Source organism: Pagrus pagrus (assembly GCF_965226575.1).
Source record: "Pagrus pagrus genome assembly, chromosome: 9".
In the NCBI taxonomy this organism is placed as follows: Eukaryota; Metazoa; Chordata; class Actinopteri; order Spariformes; family Sparidae; genus Pagrus; species Pagrus pagrus.
The window spans coordinates 19,767,432-19,781,881 of record NC_140193.1 but is presented as its reverse complement, the minus strand read 5'-3'; the positions used below and the strand labels follow the sequence as shown (position 1 = coordinate 19,781,881).

General features: G+C 39.6%; 1 long non-coding RNA gene across 1 annotated transcript; it reads left to right on the top strand.

The window, feature by feature from the left end:
* Positions 1 to 9,654: 9,654 nt before the first annotated feature.
* LOC311262398 lies at positions 9,655 to 13,973 on the top strand. The gene is made up of 5 exons (XR_014623249.1): positions 9,655 to 9,727; positions 9,826 to 10,146; positions 10,249 to 10,336; positions 13,458 to 13,524; positions 13,623 to 13,973. It is a non-coding gene; the product is annotated as an uncharacterized lncRNA (long non-coding RNA).
* Positions 13,974 to 14,450: the final 477 nt, after the last annotated feature.

The window sequence follows — 14,450 nt, the reverse complement described above, 5'->3', positions numbered from 1 at the left end:
CTTACTCAGCCAGCTACAATCTGTGAGCCATTTATTCTATTCTTACAAATCACTCAGTCAAATACATTTATATTGTTGTGAAATGTGATTAATAGACCTTTATTGTGGAATATCAAGAGATAAAGACATATCAGTCATCAGGCTGTTTGCCCATTGATCACAATAACACAATTCTCATTAACCACTGATAATTGACTTGATTCTTCAAGTACGCTTTGTTAGTTCTTGCGTACAACTACACCAAGTGCATTTATGCTTTAAAGGCGCACTATGTAGTTTTGGAGAAGAAATCAAACTCCGTATTTTAATATTTACAGTATTAACGAGGTAATAAAACAAACTCAGATAGAAGGTTTCAATAACTGAATAAACAAGCTGTTCTCAGAGGAAAATAAGGTCCCCAGAACACTGCTTGAGGCTAGAAAGGTGGCAGGGTCCGCCACATAAACAAAGTAAAACAGTATGAAATTGTGTTTTTGACTTGCAGCACTATCAGAGTTCGATCAGACATATCTGTCTATAGTCTAATGCTACATCTGTGATTGGGTCTATGGGGATGTTTGATTGAGCTCATCGTTTGTAAGGGATCTGTGTGCTGACGCAAAACAAAACTCCAAAATCACAACAGTAAATTACAGCCAGGATTTAATTAGTAAATGAATGCGTTTGGATGGTATTAAACAGTGACACGCTGTTAAAGTACAACCTTCATGTTTCTTCTTATTATGTGATTTCAGCTCTAAGTATGTCTCTTACCAGCAGCGTCCTTCAGTCACATTTTACATCCATAGAAGCCCTGTGAAGACAAACCTCTCCCTCCCCATGTGCTGAAATTAATGTTCTGATTTAAGTATTTCAGGATTACAAACCACTACTGTTGTGCATGCTCCAGCGAGGAGTAATTAAAGAGTGATTAAGAAGGACAGTCTGAGACACCGAACACCGCAGCACGCTGAATTCTGAATAGAAAGCAGAGGATGAATGAATTTTTCCCACTGCAAGCTATCAATTATATATAACTTCATCCCCTCTGAGGAGATCTACCTGTTTAAATAGATGCTGTGATTATCTGACACCCCGGGGCTTTTTGTGCGAGTGTGTGTGTATTTGAGAGTGTGTGCGTGCATGCATGTGTGTGCATTCTGGTGTTTTCATCCTACCCGCACTGATGTTGAATAACAAGCAGTGAAAAACATGCTGGATTCAGTTTATACTCTGAAGATAGCCTCATACGTATAATTGTTATTATATTTTAAGCATTTTTTTCTATTTGTTTCACTTAATAAATGGCCTTTGTTTGCCTCCCTGTTTTGCAGGAAGCTGTGTGAAAGGAGCTGGGAGCTGCAAAATCATAACTTCAACTGTGAAACAATGCAACAATGACAGCCCTGATTTAGGCTGCTGGTGAGACGACTGAACTGTTTCCACTTACTTCCAGGTTAAGTGTTATAACCCAGTCTAATCTGTGTTTAGGTTCCAGGAGACATTTTTAAGGAAACCAATTTACCATGACACAAAATATTAACACTTAAAAAGGGGAATTCCACAGATCTTACATATCAAAGTCTGTTTACAGGTCTTTGAAAATACTTATCTGTACGGCATGTGCCGCAAGTGATGACACTTTAGTTAAAGCTGAAAGACTACAAGTTTAAAAATGAAAAAAAAAACAAACAAACCTGTGGATGTAGAGTTAGTAAAATGTGAGCTTACCAGATCTCTGTGGCCTGCTCCTCATCTCTGCTTCAGGCTAGTGGCTTGAGGCTACATTAGTCGCTACTAGAATAACAGACCTGAATCAAGCCCCCAGGAAGTGCGACAGGCTACGAGGCCAATTTAACATAATAGCTAAACAGTGTAAAGACAATGTCACGTGATGCCTAAAAGTCCTAAAAAGACTTACCATAAGATTACATTGTGAAAAAAGTAACTGTAACACTGGATGCATTTTTTGAGTGTCACAAACCCCCACGATGACGACTTGTTTCACTATTAGGATTTGGTCCTTTTGTTATGACAACATTTGAGAAGTCTTCAGCAGCCACCCGATTGAATCTTTTTCATTTTTAAACCAGAAGAAAAAACAAGATGATATCTCTGCCTAAAGCGGGGGTTGGTAGGATTGTAGAAACCAGCAAGAGCAAGCTGAATTTTGCACATTCGCTATGTTCAAGGAGCTCCCTCAGCTTTTGTAGTCTAATGAATAAATAAGCAAAAAAACACTGTTAAAAGTCGAAATGCCACAATCCTGTAAACACAAGCAAATAGCTGTTACAAATGTATCCTAGTCTGAAAATGCTACCCAGCGCGACAGAAAAACCAGGTGTTACCAGCTCTTTTATCGGGCTCAGGGGTTGTGTGCTTTGTGTTACTCGGTTAGCGGCTGAACGACAGTCTGTCACTGCTACTGCTGCTCACTCGCTCTTTGGGCCAGTGTGCTTTGTGCTACTAAGTTAGCTAGCTGCTGTAGAGCAGGCTCAGTGGCTTTGTACTGTCAGCGTAGCACACCGTTGTCATCGCTAACCATATCGAACTACCTCATGTCTCACTCACATGTAAGAAAACATCTAATTATTATAAGGAGGGTTAACAACGAACATGGCCATTGTAAGTACTCCCTGCTCAAGCTAGCGTGTGAGTATTGGGAAATTTTGGCTGCACTTTCTCTGCATCTTGTGCCACTAGCTCGCTAAAAGCTTTAGCAATACATCCATAGCCTTGTGGAAGACTCCGGTCATACGCCATGAGTGCAGAGTGCAAAGGGTAGAGTGTTCAGGTAGTCGAATGAGACGATTGGATGGGCTTATCAGAGGCCTGCAGCAGCCACAGCTACTGGATTTTGCTTGTCTTTTGTTTGTCAGTGCATTTAATGTTTTTTAATCGCTGTCTGGACGTAATAAGAGATTTTCTACAAATATAACAAAACATGCTTCAGAATAAGTGACCAACCCTAGCTTTAATATGCTGCATCGATTTTGATCATTTTTTTAAGCTGTCCATTGTGAGTCTGACAATGTTTTTCATTTTTCACTCCAACTGCAACGTTAAAAAAATACAATATCCACTTCTTATGGTTTTGTTCAGATTCTCACAGCACATGGTTAATGTAAGGGATAGATTGTCATCATGGTTGAAAAGGTCTAAAGTGACTTAACGCCTGAGAGACTGTGGTTTTGGTTAACATGTAACTGAAACTATCATACCAAAAATCTAACCATACAGTTGACTCATAGTGCAAACCAGAGAAACCTGGTATTTGTCAGAGGAAATAAGCAGTGTAGGGACATCTTTTCTGTGAGACTGGGTTGCAAAAAACACACAGTGGGCTTTTTCATATAAAGACTAATTGAATACAATTGAAATAGAAGATTAATTGAAATCAAGAGTAGATTTGCCTTCTCCCAGCCCCCTGAAACTCAATTTAAAGCACTTTATTCCTATTTATATGCACCTCTGACAAGAGAAATCAGTAGAAAGAGGAAGACTGTTTTTAAGAGCAGCCTGACAGATATGTAATGCAAAAGCTGATAGACGGCACATCCTGTTGTTTTTGCCACATGTCTAGCTTTCTTCCTATTCTCTTTCCTGTAAGCACACACACATACACACAAACACATACAGAAATGTGTGAAATATTTAACACAGACTCAGAAAAGGACATTTACAGCACATTTGCTCTCACCACGTTCTGCAAGCAACTGGGAGAAGATGAATACTTAATCAGACAAACTGTTTAATCTCTCCTCTTGCTGCAATGTCCAACAAACAATACCCATTCTCTCTTCAAGCCATCAGTGTAAAAACTGTTCTCTGCTACCACTGATTTAAATTCATGCACTGTGCATGCACATGCGAGGGAATCATACAGTATTCAGCGCGGAGAACAGAGGTATTAGCTTGTCTGATGTCTCTCTGTGTTCTGCCAGGGGCTTTCCGAGAGGCATCTCAAATATTCACAAACATCCATCAATGCCTGAAAGGGTCAGAGACTAGCCACGGTCACACAGAATCACTCACACACACACACACACACACACACACACACACTCGCGGGCATTAAAACACACACACGCATGCACATTCAATTAGACTCTTTTCTGCTCCTGGAGTTTTCTTTAATCACTTTTTTTTCAACCATCTCTTTCTCTGAGGCAGGAGTGTGTGTGTTTGTGAATGTGTGTGTGTGTGTGTGTGTGTGTGTGTGTGTGTGTGTGTGTGTACAGCCAGTGGGCTCCGAGTGTCTTCAGAAAGAAATGTATACTTGATGTGCATGTGACAACATATACGTGCATGTGTCTGAAAGTGTGTGGTTAAGGTTTGAGGGTTGAGGCTTCCTGTAGTAGATACATTAATGTGTACGAGCTCTGCAGGAACTGAGAATACGATCGTGCTTAAGGTCTCCTGTTTCACACAAACGCTCATAATATTGCTCTGCCCTCATAATTTTCTCAGTTGCAAATATGGAAGAGAAGGAAGGAGAATGCAATCAAAACAGCTAATCAGCACTAATCATGGTTGTGTTAAGACAAGCGGTTTGGAGAGGATTTTCTTAATGAAAACAAATGAGATGATGCTGAGGGGATTCACATGCTGTTGGTGGAAAGCAAGGTTCTCTTGCTTGTTAGCCCGGCCTCATCTCACTCAGTCTCTGGCGAGTATGGCCAGGGGCGCCTGCCGGCTGCTATTTCTGAAGACCTCATTCATTAACCTGGCATTTGGACAAAGGAAAGCCTTCAGTGTGTGCACACACACGCACGTTTGCATATACTAACATGCTACAAACCAACACACTCAACAAGGCATACAGAGGTAGGAGGGGGAATGAGCACAAGTATTATATCAGCTGTATAACATCGATAAGCACTGATGTCACTTCAAACAAGCACACCAGCCACACAAATATGAGACACACACTCTAAAGGCATCAAACATATTGAAACACGTTGCTTTTTTCCTGGCAGTCGCAGCTCTCTGCAGACCCTTTGTCAACCTGTCCCCTTTAAATAGATCTTCAGCCAATAATCAAATTCTGCTCCATCAGCCCTGGAAGAGAGAGGGGGGGACCTATGACACTGAAGAAGCTTGTGTAGCAACACCTTGTAATACATCCTGGGATTTACAGTGTAAGTTCAATGTATGAATCAAGTACCAAAAAATACTTAGAAGGTCTTAAAGGTACTTACACTGGTGGTAACGGTGCAAAGGTTCCCTCTTGGATGCCCCTGTGGTAGATAAAACATGATAGATTGCCCTCTAGGATGCCCTTTCAGTGGACATAATGTGGTGAAGTGTCCTCTCTTCACTTTCATTATATCACAACTTTCTGCACACTGGAGGTAAGGAGAAATCAATTATACTCCGTATAAGATTTCTTGTAAATATTGGGTACCTACGGGGTCCAGTACCGGAAAAAGTAATTATGATATAATTCACATTTACAATAAGCTACCAAGATGAAAGGAGCTTTGGGACAATCTCTCAGAGTTGGAGGAGTTATTGAAGAACAGAGGAGCGTGCTTAAAGGGTAACTCCACCAATTTCACATTTATAGGATGGGGAGTACTACTGCAATTGTGGAAAAAAGTAGATGAACTCTTTTGTGACTCCAGAGGAAGCTATATGTGGACCGATAAATTACCCCCAGTGATGTCAGTCAGTGGCTAAGTTGCATTGTGGGTAATGTAGGTACTAGATTTAAAGGGGAAGTAATTTAGCCCATGCATCTAATGCTTTAAAGGTCCAGTGTGAAGGATTTAGTAGCATCTAGTGGTGAGGCTGCAGTTGCAACAAACAAAATACCCCACATCTCACCCTCCCATACGGTGGCGGCTAACAACACATTGTCCGTTGTGAGCTACCGTAGAAACATGGGCGTGCAACATGGCGGCCTCCTTGGAAGAGGACCCACTCCATAGATATTAAAGACTCTTTCTAACATAACAACTGTTATAAGTTTCTGGTGATTAGACTAATTCAATATTATTATGAATTCTGTGTTCCATTTCTGCAAGAAGGACCTCCTACATTTTAGACACTGGACCTTTAAAGCCTTCAGTAAAGTTTTATAAATCCGAGTCTCCATGTCCATTGGTGAAAAAATGATGTATTGTAGAGGAGCTTTTATGTCCCATCACTATATAGCTTCAATAAACAATGAAAACTACACATTGAAATATGAATAACAGTAAATCTCGGGCTGTATTATTAAGCGTTAGGAGCTCGTACCGACTGGCAGCAGGGCTCAGCCTTTGTGGAACCACACAGAGAAGACTAAAGCTCCATTAATTGACTTTATTGCCTGCTTGACAGAACTCTACGCTTCTTTAGCAATGCAAATGTCATTACGCCTCCAGCTGCCAAAATGCAATCACACACACACACACACCCACCCACACACACTTTACGCGCTGCTGTCGGGAGAGTAGACGAAGGAAAAAGGTGATTGCAGCAGCCCCTGCTGGTGCACAGCTCAATTAAAGCACTTCCTCAACATTCCCTGCTTTAAAGCCTTCTCAGCTACTCTTTATCCACCTCCACCACGGCTCCCCTCTCCCCATACATAATCAACTCTTCTTTGACAAGCCTTGGAAACGCACAGCCTGCCTTCTTCTTAAACGCTATATGTAGGACTCTTCTGGCAGAGCATAATGACAGACACTATGATTACTAATCAAAATGGCCATCTGAATAGAAGGCCAAAGAGCAGAGCGACATGTTTGTGAGGTATATGAGAGCTTTCACCTTTTGAAGTGAGGCAGTAGTCATGGGCCTCCTTTCTGAGGGTGAGTTTCCTGTTCTTGTATATATATATATTTTTTCTACATTTGAGTCTTGCCCCTCATCGTGTGTGTGTGTGGGCAGCAATAAAGGAAATGAGAGTCATCTTATATAGTGTCTGAGCCTTTGTATGAATGTGTGGGTGGTGGATATATACATGGCCGTGGCTATTATTGAATGTCAGCCGTAACCTATCTACATATGTTCTCACTCGTTCAACAGACGAATCCGAATGAGATCCATGTCTTAGCAGAGCATGACATTTCAAGTTAATTAAAATGATTTCTTTAACCTTTGGTTCAGACTTTCTCTGCGTTGCCTTCAAGCTGAAGTGGAGCAGAGTACACCTGCAAGGTCTCGTGTTCCCCAGCAAGGCAGCGCAGCCAGAGAGTCTACAAGGACGGAAATAAACGATACTCACATTATGCTGATGATGATCTTCTCTTTTATCTTTATATCATCTGTCTTAGCCACTTTGGTGCTAGTTTCAGCACCTGGTGCATTGGTAAAAACATCAGGTACAACTTTCTCATATTGTACCTTCTATACTCAGTGAGGCCTCTACTGTATATGACCTACATAAGCAGACCAAAGACCATCAGAAAGACTGGCTATTTCTAAAGTTCTCATAGTGATTTTTAATGCCTGTCACGAGGTTGGATTCTGACTTGTCTAGGTTGGATAAATCATAAAATGAAAACTGTTAGAGAGTTATCGTGGCGGAGTGCTGAGGATGAATTAAGTATCAAAGCCTGAGGAAAGACGCTGCTCTGTAGTCTGGTGGTAGGGCAGCATCTGTTATTCTAGGGTTAAAGTTCCTTGAAGCAGCTTCAAGCTCCAATACGTTTCAAAAGTCAAAAAACACTCTGCTAAAATGAACTGAAACTAGGAAGTAAGTTGATGACACAGTACATAAGTACAAACTTATAAAAGCTGTTTATGCAAGAATGCAATTTACCAGTGTGAAAGGGTAAAATGATTAAATGAAACAAACTAAACACAAGCATTTGCTTGAAAATGTCAGGTTTTACTGCTGAACTGTTGTCCAATGTGTATTTTGCAGTAAAGTAACTACAGACACTTGCACTGCAATGTTTTTTTTGTTTTTTTTGCTGTGTGGGAATTAAACTATTACAGCAAAGAGATATCTGACTTTCTTCACAACTATATAAACACTTCAAAGGACACTTCCTACAAACCGCCAGTTTATTTACAGTGTCACATTCACACAAAGGGGACTAAAACGCAAGACACACAGGCAGGCAGGTGACTGAACAAAAAGCGAGCTTTGATGAAGAAAGCTGAAATCCCAAATCTGTAAAATAGAAAATACCAAAATACAAAGACCAAACACAAAAGCTAAACAAGTCAAACCAAAAAAGAAAAGTACAAACCAGGAATAACGCGAGGGAGATGGGACAGGGTGACACAGGTACACAAGGGCAAAACAAATCAAAGGGAGGAAATGGAAAGTAAGACATGACACATGAGGATATAAGTTCAAAATCAAACAGGAAATAACAGAACCACAACTTTAACCATGACATACACTATATAACTAATCTCATCTCAAACATCATTCAGGAGTTCAACTGAACGCTTCCAAGTCTTGAAACAAGAGCTGAAAAGAAGACGGGACAAATTTTTAAAAATGGAATTGCAGTTTTAATTAATTAATTTTAATTATGTTGGCACACAAAGTTCACACAATAACAGTACAACATGAGACAGTTATGATTTCTTTATAAAGAGGCAGACTCGGGATGTTTGAGTGGCAGGGGTGGAAAAATAAATAGGGCACCACATATGTGTGTGTGTGTGTGTAGAAGGGCAACCTCGAGGCCACTTTATCATGATTTAACTAGCACAGGGGCATCAAAGAGGGCACTTTCGCAGCGTTTTTTCAAACATGGGGATGCAGGGATGGAGCGATTGCCAGGTACTGTAGATTTTCAGTATTTGCACTGTATGCCACTGCGTGATACATGTTGTAGATTACCACAGAGAGAGAGAGGCCATTTTGAAAATGGATTTAATTCTGTAATAGTGTTACGATGTCTTGTGATCAAAAGTGGGATTAGTTGACTGTTCTTAGGAAATGTAGTTGCAATTCAGAGGGAAACCATCTAACAAACTTTGAATCAGAGTAGTATTCAGGGCACATGTGTTACTAATAGCATTAATGATGGCTCAGTCCGAGTGAGTCAGGACAGTGTGAGAGTGATTCAGCATGAACAATGCAAACAGAAACTGAAACAGCTTAATAAATCCAGCCGTCATTTATTATACTGTTTACACCTGTTATATTCTGTGACGTGTAAAATGTCCCCAGTGAAAAAAGGCCCAGTGATGCTTAAGATTTGTTGCTTTTACCCTCATTGTGCAGAACAAATACACTGAGCAAAAGCAAAAAACCAAAAAATTCAAGACGTACTATTACTGTCACTTTAAGCTGCATAAAGCACTCAGCTCATTGTGCAACAGTGAAAGCTCACACAGCACTATGGATCCAGGTTCACACTTTGTGAGGAAGGTGTGATGAGCATTACGTAGATGTGGTTTTATTGCAGTTGAACATGAAACAATAACATGCATTTTTTTATATTTCAGTTTCCTACGTTAAAATTAAACAGTTTAGTTTATTTCCAAGAAAAAACAAGTTTGCATTTAAAGCTCTCAGTGCTCTCAGTTGATTTGAAAGACTGTTTGATTCTCACGTGTCTTATGTAGCTTTGTTCCATGGAAGCTGTAAAGCATCAGTGTAAACACATCTCAGTTCTGAGCAGTCAAATAGCAACTAACCACTTCCTCTGCTCAGCGCCTCCTTCACAAATACATTTAAAGCTGAAGTTCCAGTCTGACTTTTTCTGTCTGATGGTCAACATGTTAAACCTGAACCAAGCAGCTCTGCCCTCCATTCAACTACTATTTATATATCAAGTCTTTGCAGGTACAGTGCGAATTTGTGTTTGTCTTGAGTGCTTTTTCTGTATTTAATTATATTTAATATTGATTGATTGATTGATTGATTGTTTCCTTCCCTGTTAGGTCATTGGGACTTTGACCACAAAGATATTCTGGTGTCCAGGGGAAAATCTGTCACGTTGACCTGCAACACATCAGAGGATAAGATCACACAAATCAAATGGACCAAAGACAGATTTATTTATACTTATTCAAGTTCACTTAATAAGACTTTTTCCAATTTCAGCTCTCACAGACTGACAATAGACGGAAACTTCCCTGCTCAGCTGAATGTTTTTAATGCTCAACATGAAGACGCAGGACTCTATACATGTGAAGTAGTAAGTGTTAACACTGGTCTAAGGACAACAGAGTGGAATTTAACAGTGTCCAAGGCACCTGAAGGTAAGTTCAGCACAAAACAGGACTAATCATCTCTCCAGACTTAGTACATTTCAAAGCTCACACTTCATGCTACTTTATTTATTCACATCTGATTTGATGCAGTCAGTTCACCGTGGGAGTTTGTCTACATACTCACATATGTAATTGGACTTCTTCTCTGTGTCATCTCTGCAGCTGTCTGCCTCTGCAGGTGAGTAATGCCGTAACACCTTTTAGGTGGTGACATTGTTTTATAAGTTGAAAAATAACGTTTAGTGTATTGAGCAGCGACATATTTTCTAGAAAGACGTCCCTGAAACTCTCCAACAGATCTGTCAGCTTGAACTGTCAACAGTTTTCCGGGTCTCGTCAGCCATCTTTTCTCCCTCGTCTCTTCAGCTCTCTTGTAGCTGTATTCAAAACACAACTAGTGAAAAGACGATCTGCTGTGTAATATGTTAACTGTTCTTCCAAACTAAGCATATTGCTATGCAGAAATCTTAAAATGTGTAATTTGGGTGAATCAGTTGTTTGGCTCTATTTTTGCAGCAGCACAAAAACTAGTGCAACCACAGGTATTTTACCGACCTTGAAATGTCCTTTTCCTTTAGTCTAAGTATTTTTGTGGACAGTGCAAAGTAAGGAGGAAATGCACAAAGGGAAGTGTTCATAAATGAGGTCAGGGCCATAGCCTCTTTATGAACCACACACTGAGCTCATTTCCTTTGTATTTTTCTAGGTATTTGGGGAACCTGGGAGAAGTTTATGTCCTACATTTAAAAACGTACACACAGTGATTATTTTACATGGCAATTCAAGTGTGTTCAAACTCAACAATAAACTTAGATCACATTACTTTTTGACCCACAAACTACAACCCAAATTCCAAAGAAGTTAGGACGCTATGTAAACATAAATAAAACAGAATAACTAATCCTTCCCGACAAATACTCAAGTGAAAACAGCACAAAGGCAACATAGTAAATGCTTTGACATACATAAGCTTTGATATCTCTATAGTGTAGCTACAGTACACACAGAGAATGTACGGATGTTTGGATGTTAATGTAAAGTCATGCAAACTGAATTACTATAAAGAACTGAATGTTAATGCAATGGGCTGAACTTAAATGTGCAATATGTAAGAATTGTATTATTAATTTTATATTAATAAAAAAAACTAAACTTATCAACAGAATATAAAGAAACAACTTTGAAACAGTTTTGACATTATGAATTTTATGTATTCTGCTGTAGAGAAATCTACTGAAGCTAGCATGCTAACCAGCTAGCCCTAGCCCTTACCATTTTAGAGCCCATGTGCTGGTGGTGTAAACGATCCAGTCTCTCAGTTTGGACTGCTAGATGCACAGCTAGAGTTAACTAGCTATTGGTCACTACAGTTAGTAGCTGTCAATAGTTATACTGGTGATGTGCTGCCCTCTATTTGTTTTGAGCATCAACATATGCCAGTTCTTACATATTGCACCTTTAAAGTGTTCCTAGTAGTTTATAAGGATCCTGATTAGCTAACACCATTAAGTCAGCTAGTCTTCCATGGTTCTGATAAAGAAATTTCAACATACAGTCTGATACATTACAGTCAAGCAACACATTACTTTCAAAGATCCATCATCAAATCATGAATCAACAAGAAAGTTAAGTCTTCAAATGTTCGTTCATAAAGTCAGTTTAAGTTTATCTTAAATGAGACATACTATGCTCATTATCAGGTTCATCATTTTACTTTGGGTTACTAGTTGAATAGTTTTACATGCTTTAATGCTCAAAAAACACTTTAATGCCGCCCCTACTGAATCTCCTCTGATTGGTCAGCTCACAGGCCTGACTCAGCACTGCTAACAACAACGCAGCAGCCGTGCTAAACCATTTCTTACATACTAAACTAGCTGCTAGGCATTAATTATGCAAATGTTTAATTAATGCCTGACGCAGTGTGATGTCACAAAGTCACATAATTAAAGGCGGGACTACAGACGAGGTGTTTGAGGAGCAGTGTTTTCTGTGGGAGAGAGGAGCTTCTGTTGGTGCTGACTTTGGGCTTTTTAACTTTCAAGATTTTGTACATGTACAACAACCTATATAACACAATGTAGGGGGGGATATATGAAAAAGCATAATAGGTCTCCTTTAAAAGCAGCTCTGGTTATTGTTACACTAACAGGATTTGGTGCAGGGATCCTTTCTGTTATGGCTCTATAGGATTACAGCAGATCTGAGGAAAAGCCTTATTGTCATAATATAACATCACAAAATTTTAAATGCAACCCCATTACTTATAAAGTGCAGTCACTGCACATGATAATACTAAATGGTTTGCTTAATTTGCGTTGCAGTCGATTTTTGTGCACAATTTTATTTTGGAGTATGATTCACAGTTACACCAGCAACAGCGGCCTGTTTGTGTTTTGTACAATCTAATAATCTCACACTGTATTATTGCATTATTCTATAAGTTCTGTTACTTGAGACGCTTTAATTTTAACGTTTGGTTGACAAGACTTTTACATTAGTGGTTTTAATGCAGGGCTTTTACTTGCAATTTTACGTGTGAAAGGAAAACTTGCCCAGCCTCTCAGTGCACCTCTGCAAACACAACAGAAAGCAAAACAAAACACCAAACACAAAAATCCACCACAGAACTTTGAGATTGTGACACTTTTACTTGCAATGAGGTATTTTAATATTGTGATATTGGTATTTAAACATACTATACTTGAAGGCACGTTTAAATGGTGATGAAACAGTCTCAGTTTAATGCTGATGCTTCTATATAACATCAATAGGCAAACAAGTCCGTCAGTGAGACTGGCTTATTCTGTATAATTGTTATTTTAATAGAGTTGTGTGGTCTGTTGTCCTAAAATCCAGAAATCGGTTACCACTTTTGCAGTATTCTCGTCTCAAAGTCAATGGGTTGTTGGTGTTCATCTGTGAAGATTATCTTACTGAACAAAACGTTTAAGTATCATAAACGTGTTCGTGCCACAGAGCTTATTTTCTCCAATGATCAAAAATCTGATTCTAAAGTCCTGAAGGCTTTTTGTCTAGAGAACCGGGGCGATGGAAACTTTCGGTTGAGCCTACAAAAATACATCATCCTTACACCACTCTATGCCTGTCTCCTGGTCGGATTCTGATTTTTTGGGTTAGATAAGTCATAAAATTGAAACCTTTTTATGGCAAAGTGCTGAGGACAGATTGAGGAGTCTGACAGTCTCATACTCTGTGCAATTAGTGATCTCTTTTACTATAAAACACCTGAGACACCTGGAAAGTACTATGAAGTGTTCACATCTTTTTCTCTGCAGGAAACTCAGGACACGAAACCAGAACAGTTCGGTCCAGGACCAGTCTGATCTCGAGTCAGCAGAAGAGGTCAGAGGAAGTTGGTTTTCTTTGTCACTCACATCCGTCATTTCTTCTTCTTTCTCAGAGAAAGGGTTTAACCTTTTTTTCACTTCCTGCTTCTGTAGGTGGTGCGCCGTCGACCGCAGGCTGGCCCAGACAGAAGGACACATAACAAGCATAGGAGTCAGTACGTCGAGAGGCTCAACTCCATCTATGGACAACTGGCTCACTGATGTCTTCAGCGGAACTAAAAATAATGCATTAAAACCGGTGCCTTCACTTTAGACGGGTTTTATTTTTTTAGCTTATCTTTTCTATTTATGACACTTGTGTATTTAATATGTTCTTATCTATGTCTTGGTTTCATTGTTAATATGCTGTGTTGATTGTTTTAACACCTGTTGTGCACTATGAGCTCACCAAGGCAAGTTTCCAACAGTGTTTGTTGAGATGACAATAAAGGACACTCAACTCAACTGCAATCAGGTCTCTGTGAGGGAATGACATGTGGTCTTTTTTCAAGTGAGATAAATTACATTTTAGAGATTAAAGTCAAATGGACTTTTATTTTTAATTAATCCAGTGGAGGAGGAACGTGAGTGTGTGCTGCTCTGCTGTTTGCCTCAGTTATAATCTAATGCTGCCACACAAACCGGTATGAAATGAGATGTTAGAATATATACACAGTGACGTGTCCCCGCAGTGACAGTAAATGTAAATGTAGGTGACAGATCTGGTTCTTGTAATAGTGTCAGAGTATTTAAAATCAGAAGCTGTGGACTAAAAGGGTAACTCCACCAACTTACACATTAAAGTGTGTTTACAGGTCTTGGGGAGCACTGCTGCATATGTGGAAACGTAATATTCTTCTTCTTTTTCAAAACCTGCTGCCTACTTTACCCACAATGCAACCTAGCCACTGAATGACATCACTGGAGGCAGTTTATCAGATG